Source organism: Centruroides sculpturatus, unplaced genomic scaffold, assembly GCF_000671375.1.
Source record: "Centruroides sculpturatus isolate CEXI.00-Female unplaced genomic scaffold, Cexi_2.0 scaffold486, whole genome shotgun sequence".
Taxonomy (NCBI): Eukaryota; Metazoa; Arthropoda; class Arachnida; order Scorpiones; family Buthidae; genus Centruroides; species Centruroides sculpturatus.
In genome coordinates this window covers 495,691-504,957 of record NW_019384720.1, presented here as the reverse complement: position 1 = coordinate 504,957, position 9,267 = coordinate 495,691, and positions in this window count along the sequence as shown.

The window sequence follows — 9,267 nt, the reverse complement described above, 5'->3', positions numbered from 1 at the left end:
TGCGTCGATTCCGCGTGACACATCTGAACATGTAAGCTGGACAATAGTGTGGGGGGAGTGAATAATCAAGAGTTGCGTGGTGCTCAAACAAAAGACGAATCGACGAGATTTGAAAATCGCGTATCTCCGGGTTCGCGTAAGTCGGGGTATGACTGTATATGTAGTCTGAAATGCAAAATAAATGGTGATCCCTCTTGGACAGACTTGTCTTTGATTTATTTTACAAAAATCCAGCCATCGGACGGAAAAATTCAAAAAGTAAATAAACAAATAAAATATAGAAAACAAAGCTAACTAGAAAGAAGCATGGTTTTGGGTGCTCTTTTATAGACCATTCTAGAGTTTTTATAAGAAAAAGAGCATCCAATATCTATAGCTTGCTACAGAACGATTAAGATAGTATAAAAAAGGAAGAGAAAGCTGAGGTATATAAAATGAAAATATACAACATAAAAAATAATGGGACTTAAAAACTCTTAAATCATGTTTCTTTCTAGTTAGCTTTGTTTTCTATATTTTATTTTATTTAATATACACACTTCTTTCAATTTATTTTAAAGTTAAATTACTTTTTTGAATTTTAAATATGTAAAACATTCAAAAACGGTAGCTCCATTTTGGAACATTTATAATATTAAACATGATGATGGTCTATATTGGATAGGTTAAAAACGTTTGTAAAAATAAAAGAATTTTAAGCACAGCAAAATTAGATGTTGGTGAAACTGAAGTGAGTTAGTTGCTAAGAGGTGGGTAGATATGAAGTTATCAGTTTTAATTATAATATTAGCCTTATCCTTAAACCTATGAAAGTTAGCCTATTTTCATATAATCACCCACGCCCTCTTCAAGGCCCTAATATTTCTTTGCGCAGGATTTGCCATCCACAACATAAAAATTAACCAAGATATACAAAAAATATCCCTTCTTTAGCATTTCCTCTCCTTATAAGGCCTCTTTTCCGATCACCCACATATTCTAAAATGTCATAAGATGTAATCATCATGACTTAAACAACTATGAAATCAACTAGGATTAATGTCAGACACAAATGCGAATAAAACATTTTGACTACAGAGAGAAAATACATTAAAAAGACAACACACATGTAACTCTCGTATGTTGCCACGCATGCTATACCCTTTGTGGCAGCCATTTTGGTCGACTCATACGCCACCTATATTTACTGGCACAAGCGAATAGATAAAAATGAGTTCTTCTCAAGCAAATTCTTGTAAATAGAGATCACATTGTTGGTGTTTTCCTTGACTATTCATTCATTTTGATTCACAACAGAAGTCCAGATTTAACACTAAGCAAATCCTGTTATAAAGAAGTTGTTCCGATAAGATTTTCAGTTAAACTGTATTTCAATACAGTTTCAAATCTATTTTCAAGATGTTTAATCCTTATTGAAGAAAGAATATTTTAATCTAAAAAACACTAGGCAAGCCAGGTAAATTTCTTAGCTCTAATAAAATAATTTTGTTTTTATATTAATGATAATATAATAAACCATATTGCAACTTACTGAAATTATAAATATATTAACATAGCCAAAAAAAAAAACATATCAGAATTTTCTGTATAAAAATTTCAAAAATATATAATTTACTTATACTTACAGGTATTTCTACAGGTACTTCATCTTTAGTGAGTTTTCCTATTCGCACCAGATATAATAAGAAATCTCTGGCAGCATTAGTTTGAGCATCTTTTTTATTTGTAGAATTGCCCACACCTACATAGTCATAGCCTTCAACACGCACCTACATAAAAATAAGAAAAAATATATTTAATTTTGAAACACAAATGCAAAAATAGACTTTCTACAATCATATTATACACACACAATAAATTATACAGTGATACCTCGATTTTCGTCAATAATCCATCCGAAACCAACGGAAACCGAGGCAATTATTTCTATATGAATCAATGTAAATCCAATTAATTCGTTCTAGACACTCCAAAATACATAAAAACACATTTCATAAAAAATAAATGTAGTGTTTAATACTAAAAACAAAAAGAAATTAATATAAAAGAAATATAAAATACTAATGTAAAGAATAAATGAACATTTAACATGGCATCTGTTTGACATCTTCAATTGTTTGCAAATCTCTGTTTTGTCATCACATTTATGCTTTTCACTACATTAGCCTCCTTTATTGCGATGATGGAACTTTTCATATGTTGACTTCTGTACATGCAGCCAATTTCAGCAGTCTTAATGCTGCTCTCGTATTTTTCAATTATTTCCTTCTTCAACTCGATCATGTTTCTGGCATTCTTCTTCAAAGGGCTGCTGGCTCTGGAAACTTTCTTGTTCCCATGATGGAGATAAAAGGAAAGGAAAGCATGCGGAGTAATGCTCACATAACAAGAAACAACACCACACTAAGAAGGAAAACGCATGCATCACCCTTTGTTTTCACAAAATTAGCAGCGATGTCATGTGGGCATGCCAACAAAATCCGAGGCAACCAACAAAAACCAAGACAAATTTTTCACAAAAAGAAAAAAAAAATCAACGAAAACCAACAATAATCAAAGTCAGCAAATACTGAGGTATTACTGTTTGTCATCAATCCTACTGATCCTTAAAATACCAATACTGAGCAGGCGCACACAAACAATAACAAAAGAACTTTATTAAAATAAAATCAGAGTTGTCATCTACATCCTCAGGCTACACCTGGGCAACTCAACAAACTTTCGTGCCTTTTTTCTTTTTATATCTGTTGCCAGGCAACAACTCGTTAGAAGTGTTGCCAGACTGTGTTCACGATCTCTGGCGCTGGCGGCCACAGCTACTCCCCCACAGTGTCTGCGACATGAAACAAGTGGGAAAAGATACATGTTGGCCAGAGCATGTGATAGTTTGTTGGGTTGGGGTTTGATTGTCTGTAGCATGTTTAATCTTCGCTGGGCTTGGCATTGGAGACATTGGGGGTAACTGGTCTGACTTGCTTGCTGCAAGAATAAAAGCCAGTTTTATTCGATCAATGGAAACTAGTATCTTTTCTTTTTATGCATAGTGTGAATGTTTTGCCACCATGTGACACGACTTCGTAGGGTCCATTGCATGGAGGCTGTAAAGGTTTCCGTACAGCATCATTGCAGAGAAATATGTGGGAACATGACCACAGTTCTTTGTAGATAAATGGGTTGCAATAGGAGTAGTGCACCACAGGCACTGGTTTTAAGTTTGCCATCATCGTCCTGAGCTTTTCAACAAAAGAACATGGATTGATGTCCTGTGGACCTGGGACAAAAAATTCTCCAGGCAGTCTGAGGCTGGTGCTGTAGAGCATCTCAGCTGCAGTAGTGCTGGTGTCTTCATGAAGCGCAGTTCACAATCCTAACAAGACTGTAGGTAGTACTTCCGTCCATCTTTCAGTAGAGTGGCATTTGATGGTAGTTTTAAGTGAATGATGAAAGCGTTCAACAATGCCATTCGCAATTGGGTGGTATGCTGTTGTCCTAACTCTTTTGGCACCAAGAAGTTGAGTGAGGGATTTGAACAGGCTAGAATTTGAATTGCCACCCTTGGTCAGATGTTATTTGGGCAGGCATTCCAAAGCGAGATAATCAATCTGAATATAGAGCTGAAGTCACTGTTTCAGCCACTATATCTGGCAATGAGATTGCTTCAGACCAACGAGAAAATCTATTGACGACTGTGAGGCAATATGTTGAGTCGTTGGAAGGTGGCAATGGACCAACAATATCAATATAAATATTTAAAAATCTAGCATGTGGAATAGAAAAGGTTCCTAAAGGGCTAGTGACATGTCTCTGGATCTTCAACTGCTGACAGGAAATGCAGGTCCGAGACCATGTCTAGCAGTCTTTACTAATGGATGGTCTAACAAATTTTGCTTTTACTAATCTGGTCGAGCTCCTTACACCTGGATGGGACAGGTTATGGACAGTGTTGAAGACAGTGCAACAATAATTAGGCGAAATGTATGGACAAATGTGACCTGTCGATGCATCAAAGTAATTTCAACATCATTGTCAGGAAGTTTAAACTTCTTAAGTACAAGTGATGAGTCACTTGAAGTCAGGAGAGACTGGAGCTCAGGATCTTGCTGTTGGTCTTTTGCAATCTTGCTATAATCTATAGATGGGCTACTAACTGGCTCAATATGGGAGAGAGCATCAGCTGGAACATTATCAATCCCCTTTATGTGTCTGATGTTCATTGAAAATTGTCCTATAGAGTTGAGATGTCTCAACTGATGGAATGTACACTTATTGTGTCATTGGTGGAAGGCAAACGTTAATGATTTATGATCTGTGTAAATGGTGAACTGTCGTGCTTCCAGCATAAACCAAAAATGTTTCACAGCCAAATACAAAGCCAAAAGTTCTCAGTCATATGCAGAATACTGATGCTGAGAGTTACTCAGTTTGGAAGAAAAGAACGCCAGTGGCTAGAAACCTTGTGCTGTTACTTGATGAAGGGCAGCACCCACAGCAGAATCAGATGCATCAACATGCAGTGCAAGGGTAGCATTTGGAGAAGGATGATGTAGTAAGATGGCTTCTACTAATTGTGATTTACATGACTCAAATGCCTGAATCGAATTGTCAGTCCATTTAATTTCACGTCGGTCGTTTTTCTTTGTTCCTTTAAGTAGGTCATGTAAAGGAACTTGGTAATGGGCTGCATGGAGTAGAACCTATGATAAAGTTCAAGATGGCTAAGAACCTTCTCAGTTGTTTGGGGTCTGTGGTCACTTCTATTGAGTTATGGCAGATACATGTTCTGGGAGTGGCATAATGCTGTGAGGAGACACCATGTATCCTAAGAATGAAACGTGGGGCAGCAAAAGTACACTTGGATGCATTGACCAGCAGATCGTACTTGTCTAGGTGTTGAAACACTTGCCGCATGTGCATCTTATGTTCCTCCCATGAGTTGCTAGTGATGAGGATGTCATCTAGGTAGGAAAAACAGAAGTTTAGGACTTAGAACTTCAACCATGAATCATTGGAATGATTGGGCTGCATTGCAGACACCAAAAGGAAGGAAAACAAATTCAAATAGCCCAAATGGCGTCGTAATGGCTGTCTTTGGCACATCATCTGGGTTAACTGGTATATGATGGAAGGCTCTAACCAAATTGATCTTGGAAAATACTTGGGCTCCGTATAAATTTTGACCAAAATCATGGATGTGTGGCACTGGATAGTGATCAGGAACAGTTATCCTATTCAGGGTATGATAGTCTCCAGTAGGTCTCCAATCATTATGGCCTTTCGGCAACATATGGAGGAGAGAAGCCCAGTTGGATTTTGATGGTCTGCTTATACATAGCTCCATCATGTGCTGGAATTCTTGCTTTGCTACTTGCAGTTGAGCTGGGTGCAATCTACAAGGTTTAGCAAATACAGGTGGACTGTGTGTCTTGATATAATGCACTGTGTTTTGCCTGACCTTGTCTGAAAAAGGCCGGGGACAAGTGAGATGTGGAAAGTCCTTGAGGATATCCTGCATTGGGGAATTGCTATTATAGTTTTGACTGAAGTAGGTGGTCCTGTATAATATCTTCCTCGTGTAGTCAGGGGTCAACCAGTAATCTGTTTCTGATGTCGAGAATGAGTCCAAAGTTGGCCAAAAAGTCTGCACCGATTATAGGCTTCTGCACATCAGTTATGGTGAATTCTCATCTGAAAGAACGTCTTAAGTTGAGGTCAAGTTCTAACACTTTTGTTCCATACATCAAGATTTTAGAGTCATTAGCAGCATACAATTCAACCTTTGTAGGTTGATTCTTAGTACGGTTGGGAATGATCAATAAATCTGCTCCAGAATCAATTAAGAAATTTAGGCCAGTTTTGTTGTCATACACAAACAAACGGCTATATTTTGGAGACAGGCTGGACCCACAGGCCGTTACTGAAGCTGATTGCAATCATTTCCCTGATCAGCAGTTCAGTCGAAGGAACATTTTACAGTCAAATGACATTTCCTAGCAGCTGATCCAAACTTATCCCGGTAGTAACAATATCCCTGACGACTGAGGTTTCTTCCTCGAGAGTATAAACTAATGCAGTGCCTCAAATTCAGTACTACGATAAAGGGGGCAAGAGGTACACAATACACTAACCAGTTGTATATCATCATTAATCATGTGTTATTAATTAATAATTAAATTATTTTATTTACTATTTTCAAAATGAAAATAACTGAATAAAGTTTAATATGTTGTGGCATTGTTGATGACAAATTGATCTTGTAAGCAGTGGCATCATAATAGTTTGCTAAAACATTTATGGGTATTTGAAAGAAATCTGTAGACTTTTGCTAATGTTTCTATATACAATGAAACAGCTTCATAGGAAAGTATATACATAAAATTTCTTACAGAAAAATTGAGAGAAAAAAAGATGAAATTCAACAACACTACAAATCTAAAGAAAAACATATCTACAAATGAATGCTTCACATATATACTATATATATAGTATGACAGTGCCACAAACAAAATTTCTATTTCATTTAAAGATTATTTTTGCATATGTTAATATTAATTTTTATCACTGTAAAAATACTTACTTCACATATAAAACGTTGTCTATGTTTGGGACCAGTATTTCTTGAATCATACTGAGGTGATACTTTTTGTTTTCCACACCATGCATATAAAAAGGATTTTGTCTGATCACCCATTTCTTCTAAAAATAATTTAAAAAATACAAAAGATAAATATACAAATGTACATATACATTAATAAAGATTTTAAATTACAAATATCTACTATATAAAGCTGAAAAACTGGATTTTTTAGACGTTGGTTTCTGTCACAGTATACCAAAAACGGCCACTAGGAGTGCCCCTAGATATTATTTAAATTAATAATATAAATTATTTTATATTTATTACAGCATAATATTCAGTATATTATTATTTTTATTTGTAATAGGAATTCATTATTGTCACGGAATGCCTGGAATGCACAGTAGGGGGTCTACTGTGTGTGTGTGTATAGTGGCATATATTTTGTATGCCCCGATGCTTGCATCGGGCCTTTCAACTGGTACCAATATAATCAGTTTTACTATTTATTTAAAAAATTTATAAAATTAAAATTCTATACAAGAAAAAAGAAATGGATAATGATAATTTTTCAAGTACAGTAAGACCCTGCTTAACACGGGGGATACGTTCCTAGACAACAAAGTGCTAAACAAAACAGCATTAAACAAGGTCATTTTAACATAAAGTAAAAGGGAAAGGGGAATACACAACCAAAATTAAACAGATTTTACTTTAATTTTAAGTTATTTTTATATTAATTTGCATAATAATATATGTTAAATAACACACAAATATATGCCCACAGAAATGTTAGTTTATTTTTGTGATGGTCTTGGCTCTTCTGAAATTCTTGCTTTTTACAATAAAGTCATTTAGTTTCATTTATCGTTTTCTTTTTCTTTTCTTTATCAAATGTCGGTAGCAGAAGATTGCATCCAAAACACCTTGTCTTCTTTTTGCACACCTTTCAAAATCTGGATCACTAGTAGCCTGGGATGCCCCCTAGTGGGCGTTATTTACAAATAGCCATTACCCGTTGAATGGGTTAATTAATATTAAAATATTACCTTATACTGTATTACCTTAACTATTTCAAACCTTATCGTCTTACGTAGTGATTCAAACCTATCCGGTTTTTCGTTATTCGCCCCCTAGTGAACATTACATGCATTCCGTGACAATAATAAATTCCTATTACAAATATACTGAATTATTTATATTGTTATATTGACCAAATAATAATTTATTTGCCAAATGAATAATAATAATTTATATTGTTAATTTAATTTGAATGTTTGAAATATGACACATGATAGGGGCGCCTCTAGTGTCGGTTATCAAACGGTTACGGGACGGACGGACAGACGGAAGGAAGGACAGACACCTGTTGAATGGGTTATATATATAGATTTGCTACAATTCAGTTATCGTTACCAAACTTTTACTAATGAAATCTATAGAGAAATTCTGTGGGTTCTTTGTTTTCAGAATCACTATTTTCCAGTTCTACATGAATTCCTTGTTCTGCCAGTTCTTGAAGGTCGTCATTGGTAAGGCTCTCACCAGAAATCTGCAGTAACTCGTCAATATACTGCTCGTCTACATCTCCTAGTCTTGCTGTATCAATTAGGTCGATAATTTGGTCAACCTAACGATACAGCACTAGGCTCTTTTCATTGAGAATTCTTGGATATCTTCAGCCATAACTTCTTCCACACTTCATTCATGCATTTATCAGTTACCATATTTACTCGCATATAAGACGAGGTTTTTATCCATTTTTCACTGCTTCAGAAACCTACGTCATCCTATACATGTGAGCGAAGGATTCATTTTGTTTTTGTATAATTTTTGTAAACAGTGTATTTGCATTTTTCCAGATTCTCACCTTTTGGTGTTTAAAAACAAAAATATTTTATCTGGGTCATTTTAATCATTCTTGTGTATTGTCAGGAGTAAAGATGAATAGCAATAGGAAAAGCAAAGCTTTTGGATTAAATTCCAAAATTACATGAGAGCCCAATATAAGTTTTAATTCATTCCCACATGAAAACAGATGATTATTTGAAAATCAGAATTCGGAGAAACTCATAAGTTAATCAACAAAGAGTGAATTCGACTGTTAACCCCTTCTGAGCCGCGCTCGAGTGTGACTCGAGCAAGTTTTATAGTGTTACATCGTTAAGGCTACTTTTGAAAAAATTATTTTTTTTGAATTTTTGGAATGTTTTTTAGGTCCCCAAATTTTTTCAGAATTTTTTGCGCACGCGAAAAAATTTTATCGCGATTTTAATAAGGCTCGATTAAGGCTTAATGTTTTTTTAATGGGAGTTTTTTATCAAAATTAATTTATCATTCTAAAGTTGTAGCGCACCGATTTTCCTTCGGTAAAGTTATTTAAAGCTGCTTTCTGATGTCAAAAACGACTTCCGATAGTTTTTTAATTTTTTTAATTAATAGATTTTATTATATAGAAGTTTAATTAATTAGGGGGGGTCGGAAATCGCAATAAAAATTATAATTTTTTTAAAATATTTAAAAATATACCGCCAGATTGAAGTCACCCTACTTTAAACCCTTGTCCTCCCGCGATGTCTATGAGAATGTCCCGGGAAATCGGACTCCAGCTGTGTTCAAGGTCACCCAGCTGTGTAAACAATGACTCATCGGTGTTACATTTCACAGACAGGCGAAACAAAGGAAAATAAAAT